Source organism: Puma concolor, chromosome D2 (assembly GCF_028749965.1).
Source record: "Puma concolor isolate L17-30 chromosome D2, mPumCon1.1.hap2, whole genome shotgun sequence".
In the NCBI taxonomy this organism is placed as follows: domain Eukaryota; kingdom Metazoa; phylum Chordata; class Mammalia; order Carnivora; family Felidae; genus Puma; species Puma concolor.
Genome location: NC_141677.1, coordinates 37,614,780 through 37,633,418, shown reverse-complemented (window position 1 = coordinate 37,633,418; position 18,639 = coordinate 37,614,780). Strand labels below are relative to the sequence as shown.

Sequence of the window (18,639 nt, the reverse complement as noted above, 5' to 3'; positions counted from 1 at the left end):
TTTGGAGTACGCTGGTCCTCAACCTCAGCTCAGAGATCTCCTTTGGATCACTGCTTAGCCTCCAGGCACTCAGCTAAGGGTCTGAGGTGAGGTAATCCAGACTGAGCCCATCTGTGACCCCTCACCTTAACATACAAACACATTCAGTATCACTACCTGTGGCTTAGTCTTGTCTGCCTATACCCGCAATGACCTGGATGCTATGCCCGCCCGCCCCCCCTCCCCCGACCAAGAACTATCCCAGAAATGAGATGGCTCATGGAATTTTGCTTTTACACAGGCAGCCTCAATGTTTTCCAGTGAAAATGTCACTCTCAGCTCTTTCCCATGCAGTGATCCTGCAAACCATCATTCAGTGCCAGTAGGGGAAGAATACATTGATTGTCATTTCCTAAAAATAATCAAACCTAGCATTTTGTAGGAGTTTCATTTATCATCCCATAATGTCTTTTGAGAAGTTAGGATCTTTCACACCTTTTGCTTGTTAGTGTGCATACCCAGCCTACTGTGTTTCTGGGAAGGCCCTATATCAGCATCGTTTCAAGAAATCCTGGAAAATGGTTAGAAACTAAGGTTGCATGATGCTTTACAATGGGTGTCAGTGTTCTCTACCTCTTTTTGGTAGAGGAAGATCAGTCCCTCAACCCTTCATCACTCATGTCCTGTGTACCAAATACATTTCATTTGATTGGTTAATGGCCATCCATGTCCTATCTTGGGAAGGAGTCTGAGGTCCTGTTTAGGGACAGGTAAGGAGTGACATAAAAGATTAGTGATGTACCATGGCCTGGGATAAAAGAAAATACAGCAGGTTTCCTGTATGGTTTTCATCCCCAGCTTACATAAACTAATAACACTATATCTAGAGGAGATGGAAGAGGGACCTACTTATTCTCTGGAGTCTGAAGTTAATATTCTAGTCTCCCCTGGAGAAAACACTGGCTGGCAATCTAACACATACCTGGATGTGTTTTGTTCCATTCTGCCTCTCTCCACACCCTTTGAATAACTCCATTCTCTTCTTGTAATCTATAGAATAACAAGGCCTCACAGGCCTTAGACTCTAAACAGAATGAAAGCTACTTTAAAACACACATTTCTCCTGAAGACAAACTTTAGGAGGAAAGATTTCAAAATACATATGTCCTTGGTTCATGCCTGGCATATTAAATTTGGTTAGGAGGCAGATATAAAGGTCTTGAGTGAATATAGAATAGGGATAGACCCATGTGCCTTCTCTAAATCTATGACTTGATTGCTAAGAAGTTCAGAGTCATACAGTTTATGGTAGAAGCTTCTCCCTCTCCTCCATTACCCATCCCAATCCTCCCCCAACCCCACTATCCCAGGCAACCTTATCCATCCCAGTGGTTCTCAAAGAGTGGTTCCTAGACTAGCAACAACAGCATCACTTGTTAGAACTGCAAACTTGTTAGAAATGCAAACTCTTAATCTTAATTACTCACATAATTATTCTACTTATGTACTCTACTCACATTTATTTACTCATTCTTACTCTAGTTACTCTCATTCTTACTGAATCAGAGTCTCTGGAAGTAAGGTTTAGGAATCTGTTTTTTAAGAAAACCAAGTGATTTTGATGCATGCCAAAGTTGGAGAACCAACACCTTGTAGGGCTGCCTAATAGAATTTTCTGCAACGATGGAAACCATGTCCTATGTTTGTACTGTACAATATCATAGCCACTAACCACATGAAGCTATTGAGCACTTGAAATGTGCAAATAAGGAAATAAATTTATAACTTTCCTTATTTGAAAAAAATTTTTTAATGTTTATTTATTTTTGAGAGAGACAGAGACAGAGTATGAACAGGGGAGATGCAGAGAGAGAAGGAGACACAGAATCCAAAGCAGCCTCCAGTCTCTGAGCTGTCAGTACAGAGCCCAACACAGGACTTGAACTCACAGACTGCAAGATCAAGACCTGAGCCGAAGTCAGAAGCCCAACCACCTGAGCCACCCAGGAGCCCTTCCTTATTTTTAATGAAATTATATGTAAATAAGTATATGTGGCAAGTGGCTACCAGAGTAGAAAACATAAATCTAGGATAGCAGCATTGACATATTTGGGATTCTGAGAATTTTCTGAGAAAATTATGAAAACTATAAACCCTATCTCCAGAAAAAAATGCACATATTCCAATAAACAAAATTTGGTAAACAATTTCTGGAGGTCTAAGGGAGTTGCAGAGCCTTCAAGAGAATCTATTAAGGATCCACCCTCAAAATTTCTAGCAGAATTTATAGTTTATAGGTTGTAGTTAAACTGTTAAAGCATTTCTATGTACCTCATGTGGAACTGATTTTCTAGACCAATGGAAATACAGATTTATGTACACTGAGTTCCAAGAGAAATGTTAAAATATTTCACCAAAATAGCAAACCAATTTTCTGGACCCAGAAGTGGTTATGATGATAAACATTTGGAACCCCATCAAAATTCAACAAATATGCCTAATTATGCCCAAGATCATCTGTCCCCGTCATAATATATTCCTCACTTGTCAGTGGTATGTATTACAAAATTTAGCAGCTTAATAGGCTAGAAGACCTAGTGTAGAGTGTCCACACTTCTTAGATATCTTGTAAGATGGGAGCTACCTTGCCACGGAAGACTATCCTCTTGTATAAGAGATGATTTGCGTGTGGAAGGCAAATTTTGTCTCCTTTCTCTGTCATTTCTGATGTACAAATGAATGGTCCTGAATTGTATTCTATGCTCCAGTGTCCTAACCTTCAATGTTCTTCTATCACAATGAAATCCCATCATCTTTTTTTTTTTTTTAACGTTTTTTATTTATTTTTGAGACAGGGAGAGACAGAGCATGAACAGGGGAGGGTCAGAGAGAGGGAGACACAGAATCTGAAACAGGCTCCAGGCTCTGAGCTGTCAGCACAGAGCCTGACACCGGGCTTGAACTCACGTACCGCGAGATCATGACCTGAGCTGAAGTCCGCCGCTCAACCGACTGAGCCACCCAGGCGACCCTGAAATACCATCATCTTTGATGGCTCAGCTCAAATACCTCTTCTTCTAACACTGAGATTTCTATTTTACCAAATCTTAGACCATGCATCCCCCCAAATTCCAGCACTTAAAACATTCACTGGAAATTTCATGTATTATAGTTTCCTAAAGGGGAAGGGTTGTATCTTTTAATGTTTTTTTTTTTTTAACCTGCACATTTTCTATCTCAGGGCTCAGAGTAGGTGTATAAAAATACTTAGGCATGAATAACTCAACTCAGAGTCTAATAGTATTTGAGTGCCCACTATGGGACAAATATTCTGCTATTTCCCATGTGTCCTTCCATTCACTCACCACAACAACCCTGAGAGGCAAATAGCATTAGATTCATTTTGAAGATAAGGTGTGAAGGCTCAGAGATACGGAACAAATTTTCTAATCCCAGTGTGAAATTAAATTTAAGCATGGGCATTAGAGTTAAACACGTAGGTTCAGATCATAGTTCTACCACTCACTGCTGTGTGACACTGGATGTGTTATTTATGTTAAATATGAGTATGTCATTTATGTGAAACACTCCTTTTATTTAAAAAGTGGGGCTTTTCATTGTGCCTAACTCACAGGGAGGAAATGATATTAATGCTTAGAATAGTGTCCAGGCCATGGCTTCTAAATATCTTATCTAGTAAAAGTTATCACATTTCCTTGGAGAAATAGCTGACTCCAGGGCTAAGGCAAGAAAAGTATAAGATAAACCTGGAACAGAAAATAAGGAACAGCACAATAAATAAGGGGAATATATCAAAAAATAATACAAGAGTCAAATGGAAAGGTCTTCAATTAGGAAATATTAATTCAATCAAAAATTAAATAATGATAGTAATGAATTATAACCCATAAAATAAGGATCCACAAAACCATAATGAAAAAAGAAAGAAAGAAAGAAAGAAAGAAAGAAAGAAAGAAAGAAAAGAAAAGAAAGAATGAATAAAATCAACATTGGGCAAACACCACAATAATGACTGTGCAGACAAGTACCACCAATAGAAGTTAAGATTGGTAATGAGACTATGATGAGAAACAGGGAAGCTACCTAGTCTCAAAGCATCTTCCCACAAGATATTTATTAAATACAAAGGTAAAATCACAACCTTACCATGAGGAAACCTGACAGACACTATCCACACCAAGTTATCAAAGTTAGCATCATCAGAGATAAGGCAAATTGGTATCATGTACCTCCTGACATAATGGACTGACAAGGGCACATTATTCTTGTCAAATATGCATTTCCTGTATTTTCTCATGAAAAAATACCTAAATGGCACAAAACCAGACACTCAGATCAATGGAACAGAATAGGGAACCCAGAAATGGACCCACACATGTATGGCCAATTAATCTTTGACAAAGCAGGAAAGGATATCCAATGGAATAAAGACAGTCTCTTCAGCAAATGGTGCTGGGAAAACTGGACAGCAACATGCAGAAGAATGAACCTGGACCATTTTCTTACACTATACACAAAAATAAACTCAAAATGGATGAAAGACCTAAATGTAAGACAGGAAGCCATCAAAATCCTTGAGGAGAAAGCAGGCAAAAGCCTCTTTGATCTTGGCCGCCGCAACTTCTTACTCAACATGTCTCCAGAGGCAAGGGAAACAAAAGCAAAAATGAACTACTGGGACCTCATCAAAATAAAAAGCTTCTGCACAGCTAAGGAAACAATCAGCAAAACTAAAAGGCAACTGACAGAATGGGAGAAGATATTTGCAAACAACATATCAGATAAAGGGTTAGCATCCAAAATCCATAAAGAACTTATCAAAATCAACCCCCAAAAAACAAATAATCCAGTGAAGAAATGCGCAAAAGACATGAATAGATACTTCTCCAAAGAAGACATCCAGATGGCCAACCGACACATGAAAAAATGCTCCACATCTCTCATCATCAGCGAAATACAAATCAAAACCACAATGAGATATCACCTCATACCTGTCAGAATGGCTAACATTAACAACGCAGGCAACAACAGATATTGGTGAGGATGAGGAGAGAGAGGATCTCTTTTGCACTGCTGGTGAGAATGCAAACTGGTGCAGCCACTCTGGAAAACAGTATGGAGGTTCCTCAAAAAATTAAAAATAGAACTTCCCTACAATCGAGAAATTGCACTACTAGGTATTTATCCAGGGGATACAGGTATGCTGTTTTGAAGGGGCACATGCACCCCAGTGTTTATAGCAGCACTATCAACAATAGCCAAAGTATGGAAGGAGCCCAAATGTCCATCGATGGATGAATGGATAAAGAAGATGTGGTGCATATATACAATAGAGTATTACTTGGCAATCAAAAAGAATGAAATCTTGCCAGTTGCAACTACGTGGATGGAACTAGAGGGTATTATGCTAAGCGAAATTAGTCAGAAAAAGACAAATGTCATATGACTTCACTCATGTGAGGACTTTAAGACATAGAACAGAAGAACATAAGGGAAGGGAAGCAAAAATAATATAAAAACAGGGAGGGGGACAAAACATAAGAGATTCTTAAATATGGAAAACAAACAGAGGGTTACTGGAGGGGTTGTGGGAGGGGGGATGGGCTAAATGGGTAAGGGGCATTAAGGAATCTACTCCTGATATCATTGTTGCACTATATGCTAATTTGGATGTAAATTAAAAAATAAAATTTAAAAAATTAAAAAAAATACCTAAAAAATCCAAATTGAGGAATATTCCATAAGTGTCCATTAGTCTTCAAAAATGTCAAGGTCTTAAAAGACAAAGGGTGAGAAACTGTTCAAGATTTAAAAACACTAAGGAGACATGACAAGTACATGTATTGTGTAATCCTGAGTTTGATCCTATTTCACAAAAAGAGTATTAGTGCAACAAAAGGAGAAGTTTGATTATAGTCTTTAGATTAAACAATAGTATTGTATCAATGTTTGATAACTGTACTGTGGTTAAATAAGATGTTAACGTTTGGGGAATTTGGGAAAATTCTTTGGACTAATTTTTCAACTTTTTGCAAGTTTGCAATTAATTCAAAATCAAAAGTTAGAAAAATACATAGTTGTGATGCCCAGCAAAACTCTAACAAAGTGGAAATCCAAATGTCCATTAACTGATGAATGGATAAACAAAATGTAGTATATCTTTTCAATGGAACATTATTAGGCTATATGAAGTACTGACATACATTACAACATGGCTGAACTCTGAGAACATCATGCTAAGTGAAAAAGACCACATTCTATTTTTCTATTCATATGAAATGTCCAGAACAGACAAATTTGTAAGATAGAAAGTAAATTAGTAGTTGACAGGGACTGGAGGTATAGGGAAATGGATAGTGACTGCTCAGGGATGTGGACTTTTTTTGGTGGGGGGAGTGAGTGATGAAAATGTTCTAAAATTAGACAATGGCGACAGTTGTACAACTCTGTACTATACTAAAGACAATAAAGCTGTTATACTTCAAATGGGAGAATTTTATTGTATATGAATTGTACCTTAATAAAGCTGCTTTTAAAAAAATAATAGTGTCTTATGCTATTATAAATGATCTAAAGTAATAATAAATGGTCATAATAAATGCTCCAAAAATGTGACACATGATGACGATGATGACAATGATCACCAGTGTCATTACTGCCATTGTTGGTTGTTTTCTCCTCACTAGAGCTCATGCCTCTCTGGCATTAACCTGTAAGGCTTATAAAGAAGCTAGAGATAAAATGACTTAGTTATTTGTTAACTGTCTTTTCCTATCTGCTGGAAACCAAACAATCTCTCACCCCTGAGGAAAGACCAAGGGTTAAAGGAGAATCCATTTCAGCTGCAAGCACTGATGAAGATGCTAGAAAACAAGGGCAAAATGTGACCCAGGGGGAAAATATCAATCTATTTAGCTTTTATAGATTTCTTCTGATTTGTCTGTTTACTAAATAACCAATTAATTTTTTTTTTTTTTTTTTTTTTTTTTTTTTACCTTTCAAAGAGTTGCATTACTGCCATGAATCCTTATTCAGCCCTCAATGTATCAGGTAAGAAAAGCACCAGGTGTGTTTGCTACAGGTGCAAAAAATTGACCAGGCTTACAAAATCTATATTTTTTTACAGGAAGAGACTGGAGGGAAACTCTAAAGGGGTTTGCACGGCAGAGAGGGGAAGCTTATTATATATGTGGATGACACCTTGTATAGGCCCACTTTCTGTCCCTTGGTGCTTACAGACCACTTACTAACTCTGGACATGGAAACATTGAAGCCAGAGTGAACACCACCTTCTCTCAGGTCTCAGTGCAGCCTCAGAGAGCTGAGGGCTGCCATTAATCTTGAGAAGCCTCCAAACACAGTATTTAGCTGGGATTTATGAGAGGCCTTTGAGGCTTGCTCACTGCTGGTCACAACCCCACGTCCTTGATTATTGTGAATGAAACAAAGCCAAGGAAAACAATACTGATGGCTGAGCACAGACAGAGTGAGCCCTGTAGTATCACAACCAAAACTCATAAACAATTGTTCCAATTTGCAAGCCCATGAAATAGCCTTTTCTGAAATTAATAAATGCCCACAGAGGTCTGATAATAAATGCCTGGAAGCTCTGATATTCTGGGAGAGAATGGAAAGGGCAGAAGGCCAAAAAGAATTGCTCTCTGAAGCTACATTCTTAACTAATTTGTTCCGAATATCCTCCAGTCATACATGTGAGAAATGACATCTGAGGGCAAGGGGCAACAGTTCAGAGATAAAACAAGTTGAAGGTATTTAAAGTACTTGCCAAGGAAAAGTGCTCATCTGATAAAAATTTAGACAGGAAGGATGCCAAAATCTAGGAGACTCACAAGTGAGAGATGTGATGAGGTGATTGCTGCTCCAGCTGTCAGACTTGTCAATGGTGTGGAGATGCCAGATTTTAACTCAAATGCAATGTCAGCCCAATAGCTGCCTCTATTTCCCTATATGGTTTTCATTAAGAAAGGACTAAGACTTAGTTCCAACAATAAATATACTATCCGGGGCCAGTTCAAGATGTAAATTTGTCAGTTGCTCTGTCTTCTCTTCAAAAATGGAATTGAAATAGGAGGAAGAGAATACAATCTGACACCTTTATCATCATTATACCGGAATGGAACCAGCAGGATATACTTGAGTTCGAATTGTGGGCATGTTAGAAGACAAGACATGAAGGGTGGGATGGGTCTTGAATTGCTTTGAGGAGGGCAAACTTTTCCATATTGGTCTTTAAGGGTCTCATTAGAAAACAATGGTATAAGGAGTGGCAACTCAGCCATAATTTTGGAAAGCCAAACCAGATCAGGATCTGTGTTATGATAAATACTTGCCATAAATATAGGTAAATATACTTTCAATTCCAAAAAAGATGGGATAACACGGATCAGACTTACCCCTCACAACATGAAATAACTAAAACACTGAAAAATATATACAAAAGAAATAGTTTTTAGCCCATAGAAATATGGAGGCACAGGGTAATGTTTCCTAAGAAAGGGGAATTAAAGGAAGCGATTTCTGGATTTGTCTCAGTTTACTGGATGGAGAGAATTTGTAGGCCATATTATAGGCAAAAGGGACTCAAGTGGAGCACAGAGTCCCTTTCAGTAGTCTAGGTGAAGCTGGGAGGAAAAGTCAGGTAAGGTGGCTCGATTTCAAAGGCTAGACTACTGAAGAGGAGAAGCTGAGACAAAAGAGCTCCAGCAAACTTCAGAGAATCTGCCTCAAGTCTTTAGCTGATTAAGGCATGTATATAAGGCAATTACAAGAGTCTAGAAAGAGAACTACCTGAAAGAAGCACAGGGAGCAATCCCTAGATATTGCATAAAGCTGGGAAGAGTTCATGTTCCCCACCAACTAGAATGGAAACTCTAGAAAATCATGGGATTTTGAGTAGACTACCAGAATATATAGGCTCAACAGTGGGGCAAAATTATCCTAGATTAAGGCTGCTTTTGTCACAAGTAACAAAGATTAAATGCAAGTCTTCAAAGGCAATAAGTCAAGGAAAACAAAACAAACAGATCTACATTGGAAAATAAGAAATAAAAATGCTTCTATGGGCAGACAATATGATTATCTACATAGAAAACCCCAGGAAGTCTACTAAAGGGTTCCTAGAAATAATAATTAAGTCTAATAAGGTGGCAGCATATAACATCAGCACACAAAAATTATATTTTTCTATATACTGACAATGAACAAATGGAATATGAAATAAATAATTCAATAAAATTTGCAACTGCTCAAAGAATATGAAACACTTAGGTGCAAATTTAATGCAGTATTTATATGATCTTAGGATAAAAATTGTAAAATTCAGACAAAAGTAATTTTAAGAAGACCTAAATACTTGGAGAGGCATACCATGTTCATGGATTGGAAGACTCAACACAGTGAAAATGTCAATTCTTCCTAAATTGATTTACAGATTTAATGCAATATCTATCAAAATGCCAAATGTCTCTTTATAGACAGACAACTTATTCTGATATTTATAAAGAAAGGTAAAGGAGCTAAATTTGTCAAAATAATTAAAAAAATAAAGTGGGAGTAATCATTCTTCTCAATGTTAAATTTTATTATATAAGCACAGTAATCAAGATTCTATGGTATTGCGAGAGAGGCACAAATTGATTAATAGAACAGTATAGAGAACTCAGAAAAAAAACATACTTCCTAAGTGGAAAAATTGATATATTAGAACTCATCAAAATTAAAGGGAAAGAAAGAGAAGCAAACTGATTTTACTTGCAAAAGACATGATCATCTACATAGAAAATCACATAGAATGTACAAAAATCTATTGGAACTAAAAATGGCTTTATGTAGGTAGCAGCATACAATATATAAAAATGAATTGAATTTATATAGTAAAGCAACAATCAGAAATTGAAGTTAGACAATAGCATAAAATAGCACAAAAGAAATAAAAGGTATCTAAATTGGTAAGAAAGAAAGAAAATGGTCACTATTTGCAGATGACATGATACTATATATAAAAAACCCTAAAGGGGCGCCTGGGTGGCTCAGTCGGTTAAGCATCCAACTTCGGCTCAGGTCATGATCTCATGGCTTGTGAGTTGGGGCCCTGCATCCGGCTCTGTGCTGACAGCTCAGAGCCTGGAGCTTGCTTCAGATCCTGTGTCCCTCTCTCACTCTGTCCCTCCCCTGTTCACGTTCTCTCTCTCTCTCTCTCTCTCTCTCTCTCTCTCTGGCTCTCTCTCCCTCTCTCTCTCAAGAAATAAACATTAAAAAAAATGTTTTAAAAAAACCCTAAAGACTCCACCAAAAAACTAATAGAGGTGATAAATTCAGTGAAATTTCAGCATACAAAACTAATATACAAAAATCAGTTGCCTTTCTCTACACTAATAATGAAGTAGCAAAAAAGAGACATTAAGCTAACAATCCTATTTACAATTGCACCAAAAAGAATAAAATATCTAGGAATAAATTTAACCAAAGAGGTGAAAGACCTATAATCTGATAACCATAAGACATTGATTGACAATAGAAATGGAAAGATATACCATGCTAATTGATTTGTAGATATTGTTAAAATGTCCTTACTACCCAAAGCAATCTACAGATTCAATGTAATCCCTGTCAAAATACCACTAGCATTTTTCACAGAACTAGAACAAATAATCCTAAAATTTATATGGAACCACAAAAGATCCAGCAATCTTGAGAAAGAAAACCAAAGCTGGAGGTATCATAATTCCAGATTTCAAGATATACTATTATGCTATAAGTAATCAAAACAGTATGTTACTGGCACAAAATAGACACATGGATCAATGGAATAAGATAGAGAGACCAGAAATAAACCCACACATATGTACCAGTTTGCTCATCTGAAAAGGTAGATTTTAATAATTCCTACTTTATAGCGTTATGTCATATAGACAGGGCTCAACAAATGTTAGTTTTGTTAGTTTTAACTTCATTAATTTTCTCCATGTCTTATTCCCACTAACAGATGGTAAATTTTTGGAAGATGTGTCTTCCCCACCCTTCCTCAAACATAACAGACTCTCAAGAGCTCGATACAAACATGCCGGAGGCATCCCAAATCTCCATATGCCAATCCAGTCTCATTCTATATTCTACATTTTACTTTGGTATTTTCCCATCTAATTGTGGTACCATCCTCACAGGCATCCAAAATCCTTCCTCTGAGTCATCTTTTACTATCCCTTCTTCATCTTCCAGGGAAGAATCCTTCATCTTCCAGACATTTTCAAGTGCCCTCAACATTACCTCCAAAATATCTTTCCTATTTCCTCCATATTTTCTATGGTCTTGGCCTAACTTTAAGACCCTGATATCATTTGCTTACAATATTATATGCATCTACTAATCTCTTTGACTTTGATGTCTTACTGATCCACTACCACTTATAAGTAATGTCTTAAATCTTTAGTATGCATAGGATAAATAATATGCATAGATGATATAAGGCTAGAAATCAAGATTAAAGAGGCTGATGCTAAGGCTTAGAAATGTGTACATTTAACATCCTTTACTGGGGGACCTAATACAGCCAAACTATAAACCCTACTTTGATTATCATTATCCTACATGTTATTATTGCCTGAGAAAGAAAACTTCCCATCTTAGCAAGAGCAAACTGGCCTTTATTAAAATACCTAACTCAAGGGTGCTTGGTTGGCTGAGTTGGTTAAGCATCCACTGTCAGCTCAGGTGATGATCTCACAGTTCATGGGTTCAAGCCCCAAGTCTGGTTCTGTGATGACAGCTCAGAGCCTGGAGCGTGCTTCAGATTCTTTGTCTCCTCTCTCTCTGCCCCTCCTCTGCTCATGTTCTATCTCTCTCTGTCTCTCAAAAATAAATGTTTAAAAATTTAAAAAAAATCTAACTTCATTAGCTATCTAAATAGAAGCAGTTACAACTGAATCAAGGAGCTCCTATGAACCAGAGAGTGTCAGAAGAATCTGCATTTCTCTTTCTCTTCTTCCTCCCAGCCCCTTCCCAAGGCCACGGTCATTCATGACTTGATAGTCATGGCAGTCATGGCAGTGGCACTTAGAGCCTTGAGAGAAGATCTGTCTCCATAGCCAGAGTTCCTGGAAAAAGTAGTCAATTGTCCAATAGGGGCATAGGGAATGTCCATTTCTTTTTCTTTTCTCCCACTGCCTCTTCCCCTAAATAGTTTCAGTCACACAGAATCGTATGACAGTGCAGGTACTGAAACCCTGACAGAAACCTGTTTTTCTAGCCAAAGAAACCAGGGAAAGGGTCTCCTGGGAATCATAAAGGTGGGGGACACCTAAGAAAAGAGAGAGATGATTCAGGGAATCCACTATGTCTGTGTATAATATAAGTTGCCTAATCACCTTTGAGCTGTGTATGTGCAGAACAAGCAAACAAATAAAAACAAACCAAACAGAGTAAAGGCTTTGAGAACTAATTATGATGTAAATAGCACAAGTCCTGGACAAACCCTGGCTGATGCCGATACTGGGCAGACTTAGAGATCATAGCAGAGGCTAGGAAAGCTTAACTGACATTGGAACCATCATCCACAGAAAGTAGGACAGAACCTTGTAGTGTGAACCTAAGTGAATTGATTGCCTTCTTAATAAAAAATAAACATATTCCAGAGAATTTAAACAAGAACCATAGTTTCATGTACCTAATATTAAAAAATATACTTCTGGTTTCAAACACGATGGAATAAGCACACTTTACCCTATTTCTTCCATAATTATAACTAAAAACCCTAGAGTAAAACATAATAAAGAATCTACCAGAAGATTCTGAAAAGGGATTCAGTAGATGTAAGTGAGGATCTCAGTACACAAAGGATGGCATAGTGGTGAGGTCTGTGTTTCACCTTTTTTGTTTATTCTGGTTTTGCCTTATACATATATATATATATATATATATGTATATACATGTATATATATGTATACATATGTATACATATGTATACATATGTATGTATACATATGTATACATATGTATACATATGTATGTATACATATGTATACATATATATGTATATACATATATATGTGTGTGTGTGTATGTATGTGTGTGTATGTGTGTGTGTGTGTGTGTGTGTGTATATATATATATATATATATATATATATATATATATATATGCCGGCCTGGAAGCTATAGCAGCCCCCAAACTTCCAATAGATACACACATAAAAAGCCTCTATGGAAGAACAAGGATAAAAACTGAAATGGATTTCTTGTCAGAAATCATGCAAGAAAGAAGAGAATAGAATATTTAAAATAGATATCTACATTTAGTGAAAGATGAGGGAGAAAAACTTCTCTAGACAAATGTGAGATAACTTATTGCCAGTAAGCCTAATCTGTGAGAAATGTTAAGAATGTTCTTCAAGGAATATATGAAGAAAGGAAGAATGTAGGAGAATAAATAAAGGTAAATTATTGTTTCTACTCAATTTATCTAAAAGTTGACTGCTTCCTTAAAATAATAATAGTAACACTATATTGGGTGATTATAGCATATGGACAAGTGAAATAGACAACAATATCATAGGGAATAAGTAAGAGTAATTATGAATATCCCATTATAAAATATCCACACTATTCATATTCCTTATGGTACAGACATAAAAAATAGACCTACAGACCTATGAAACAGAACTAAGAGCCCAGAAATAAACCCCTGTACATACAGTCAACTAATATTTGACAAGGAAGGCAAAAATACTCAGTGGGGAAAGGACAGACCCCACAATATATGGTGTTGAGAAATCTGGACACTCATTTGGAGAATAATGAAATTGGACCCCTACCTTACACCACTTACAAAAATTAACTTGAAATGGATTAAAGACTTATATGTAAGACTGGAAACCATAGAAGTCTTAAAAGAAAACAAAAGGAAAAAGCTCCCTGATATAGGTCTTGATTTTTTGATAGGATACCAAAGCACAAGCAACAAAGAAAAATAAATAAATGGGACTACATTAAATTAAAAAGCCTCTGCACAACAAAGAAAATGATTAACAAAATGAAAAGGCAACCTACAGAATGGAAGAAAATATTTGCAAACCTTATATCTGAAAGGGGTTAATATCTAAAATATATAAGGAATTCATACAAATCAATAACAAAAAGTAATTGATTAAAACTGGGCAGGGGAACCATACATTTTTCCAAAGACGCACAAATGGCCAAAGAATATTTTTAAAGGTGTTCAATATCAGTACACACGCAAATCAAAACTATAAAGGCAATCATTAAAAAGACAAGAGACAACAAATGTTGGTGAAGATATGGAGAAAAGGAAACCCTGTGCACTGCTGGCAGAAAATAGAGATTGGTACAGCCATTATACAAAATAGTATGAGGGGGTTCCTTTAAAAATTAAAAATGAGGGGCGCCTGGGTGGCTCAGTCGGTTGAGCGTCCGACTTTGGCTCAGGTCATGATCTCACGGTGTGTGAGTTCGAGCCCTGCGTCGGGCTCTGTGCTGACAGCTCGGAGCCTGGAGCCTGCTTTGGATTCTGTGTCTCCCTCTCTCTGACCCTCCCCTGTTCATGCTCTGTCTCTGTCTCAAAAATAAATAAAAACATTAAAATAAATAAAGTAAATAAAAATAAAATAAAAATTAAAAATGGAATTACCATATGATCAGCAATCCCACTTCTGGATAAATATCTAAAGGAAACAAAATCACTATGTTGAAGAGATATCTGCACCTCATGTTCATGACAGCATTATTTATAATACCCAAGACTTGGAAACAATCTCTCTACTGATAAATGAATGGATAAAGAAAATGTAACACACACACACACACACACACACACACACACACACACACAGAAATACTATTCAGTCATAGCAAAGATGGAAATTCTGCCATTTGCAAAACATGGATACACCTTGATGGCATTATGCTAACTGTAATAAGACAGAGAAAGACAAATACTGTATGATCTCACTTACATGTGAAATCTAAAAAAACCAAAACAAACCTTGTAGTAACAGAGAACAAAATGGCTTTTGCCAAAGAAGTGATAGTGGGGTGCAAAATGAGTGAAGGTGTTCAAAAGGTAGAAACTTTCAGTTATAAGATTAGTAAGTCTACAGTTAAAAATACTGTATCATATATTTGAAAGTTGTTAAGAGAGTAGATCTTAACAGTTCTCATCACAAGAAAAAAAGTAACCATGTGAGGTGATGCATGTTAACTTATTGTGGTAATCATTTCACAATATATTCATATATCAAGTCATTATATTATATATCTTAAACTACTAATATAACATTATATGTCAGTTATATCTCAACAAACTAGGAGGAATAAAAGCCAATCTTCATCTCTTTCATAAATGTGTTAAGTTCATTCATCAAAAGAATCGGACAAAGAAAGGTCATTGCAGGTCCTTGGCTGAAGCTTAATAAGGAACCCCTAAGGCTGACCATACTGGCATACTACTAAGCTGTTTTTTTTTTTTTCATGTAGACAAAGCTGATCAAAGAGAGATAAGGTAATATGTGGAAAGTCTGATGAACCTAACATTAATTCACAAATTATATTTCTGTCTTCGTCATTAATGTAATGCACTAATTATGTGAACATCCAGATCTCAATTACAACATGTGTAAAATGTGTAGGCTGCCACAGGAGTCTTTTAAGACCTCTCCCAGCTTGAACATTCTATGACTCTAGAAATAATTGAATTTTTCATTTTCCAATTCAGTATTTTTATCTCATGTAGAGCATTAAATACTCAACCTGGGTATATAATAAATCTTGGTGCAACATGAAAATAACACCACCATATGGTTTTATAATAGTATAAGGGTACAGCAGCATCATGTATCAGTAGATTCCAACACTAATTCTTCTAATAAGACATAATGTGTTTGGGGGAAAAGTCAATGAAGGAAAGAGCTATCTATGGATTTCAGATTTTATCTTTCAGCAGTTGAGAAGTCAAAGAGAAGACATCATTTTCTTCTAATCTTTCTCTGTTAATTTCTCTGAGATTCAGCTTCCTCATCTATAAAGTTGGGATAATCATAATCAATAAAAAGACTGATAGGAAAATGAGATGAAACAATGTACGTAAAGTGATTATCTTAGACTATTATTATTCATCAAAAATTCTCTGCAAATCATAATTGTTTTTGCCACAGAACCTATTGAGTTGGAAATTTCTTAAGGAATCTACTAACAGCAGAAATAAAAACAAGTTAAGGCTATATTCATGTAAATCTCAACAGGCTAGTTAGAGGACAAGAAGCAGGACTAAGGCACCTATGGTTCAAACAGAGTATATTATCTGTCTCAGGAAACAAAATGAGGGACAAAACTGCCAAAATATCTTGGACCCTCTATAATTTTGGGTAAGTACATGAAATAAATCAAACCAACTCTTTGGAGGAAGAGGCACCATTCTTAAAAGTTTCAGATTAGTTTCTACTAGGCTAGTTAAAAATTACAGTACTTCAGAGTTCAACCATTCCTTAGTAATCAATGTTCCTCATCAGGACACTGTAGATAGGGCAATTGTTCATTCTATACTGCTGCCCTGTGCACTGCCGGATGCTGAAGGAACCCCAGCTCATTCTTACTAACTGTGGTATCAGAAAAGGTTACATAATTTGTGGGACTCAGTGCATAATGAAAATGCATGACTCTTTCCTTGCTCAGCACTTATTAAGAATTTCAAGATGGTAACAGCAGAGAATTAAACCAAGCATTGGCTCTTCTGAGCATGGAACCCATGCAGCTGGCCCTTGTGGGAGGAGCCTTCTTGGCCACTATAACCCCTAACTAATCCCCTCTGCCCTGCCCTACATTGCCAAGTGCCTCCATTAGGAACCTTTAGGTCCAAGCAACTGTAGTTCATGAAACTAAGGCCCATAAATATGCAAATTGTCTAAAGTCATACTGGTAGAAAAACACAATTGTAGGATTGGATCCATGTTTTCTGGCTTCATAATTTTTTAATAAGAGTTTTATATAATAAACACAGTCTAAAATTCACTATTTTAAAGCGTCTATTCAAGCTTTTTTTATATATATATTCAGAGTTATGCAATCATTACCACGATTTGGGGAAATTTTCATTAACCCCAGAGAACTCTCAAGCCCATTAGAAATCATCCTTCATTCTGCCCCCTAACTTCCTCAGCCCTATGCAACCACTAATCTTCTTTCCATCCCTCTATATTTATTTACCTTATACTATATGCTGTCTTTTGTAACAGGGTTCTTTCACTTGGCAGAACGTTTTCAAGATTCATCCATGTTGTAGCACACATCATCTATGCTTATTTCTTTAAATTGCCAAATATTCCACTGAATGGATACTATATTTTACTTATCAATCCTTCAATTGGCGAAATTTGAGTTTTATCCATTTTTTTTAGTTATTATGAATAATGATGTTATAAACATTCATACACAAGTTCTTTTGGTGGTGGATGTATGTTTTCAGTTTTCCTGGATATACATCTAGGAGTAGAATTACTAGGTCATATGGTAACTATACGCTTAATCTTTTGAAGAACTACCAGGTTGCTTTCCAAAGGAGCCTCACCATTTTATATACCCAGCACCAATATACGAAGGTTCCAATTCCTCCACATCCCTGCCTATATTTGTTATTGTCTGTCTTTTTTATTACAGCCATTCTAGAGGGTATGAAGTGGTATCTCTGAGGTTTTGATTTGCATTTTGCAGATAATTAACAACATTGAGCATTTGGTTGTATGTTTATTGACCATTGGTATATAACTATATATATTTGCAAATAGATATTTGCCCACTTTTTAAATGAAATAATTGTCTTTTTATTATTGAGTTGTGTTCTTTATATATTTCAAATACAAGTCCTTCACAGACACATGAATTGCAAAAGTCTTCTCCCATTCTATAGGTTATCTTTTCACAATTTTACATGGTATTCTTCAAAGAATACACATTCTTAATTGTGATGAAGTCCAATGCAGTTATTTTTCTCTTTTGTACCTCGTAATTTTGGTATCATATCTAAAAAACCATTGTCTAACCCAAGGTTACAAATATTTGCACCTATGTTTTCTTCTATGATTCTATACTCTTATATTTAGGTCTTTGATCCATTTTGACTTAATCTTGGTAGAGGTCCAATTTCATTCTATGCCATGTGACTATCCAGTTACCTCAGCACCATTTATTGAAATGACTATTATTTCCCCATTGAATTGTCTTGGTAACTTCATCAAAAATCAGCTAACTATAAATATGATGGTTTATTTACAAACTCTTTATTGTATTCCATTGATCTGTATGTCTATCCTTAAGCTAATACCACATGGCCTTAGTTACTGTAGCTTTATGTAAGTTTGGAAATTAGAAAGAAAATCAATTTCATTGAATCGATAAGATCAATTTGGGGTAAAAGTGCCCTCCTCACATTCATGCTATTATAAGTATGATTGTTTTCTTAATTTTACTTTCAGATTGTTCACTGCATGTATCTAGAAATACAATTGATTTTCCTACATTGCTCTTATATCCTGCTTTTTAAAATCAGTTAAGAGAATAAAGGAGAAGAAATATGCATTTATATTATCTTTTATTATTTTATAATTATCTTTGCTGG

General features: G+C 36.1%; 1 protein-coding gene across 6 annotated transcripts in view; it reads right to left on the bottom strand.

Annotated features, from left to right (window-relative positions):
- Positions 1 to 18,639, bottom strand: part of LRMDA (leucine rich melanocyte differentiation associated) — a 1,048,113-nt gene that overhangs the window by 57,091 nt on the left and 972,383 nt on the right. The window lies entirely within an intron of this gene.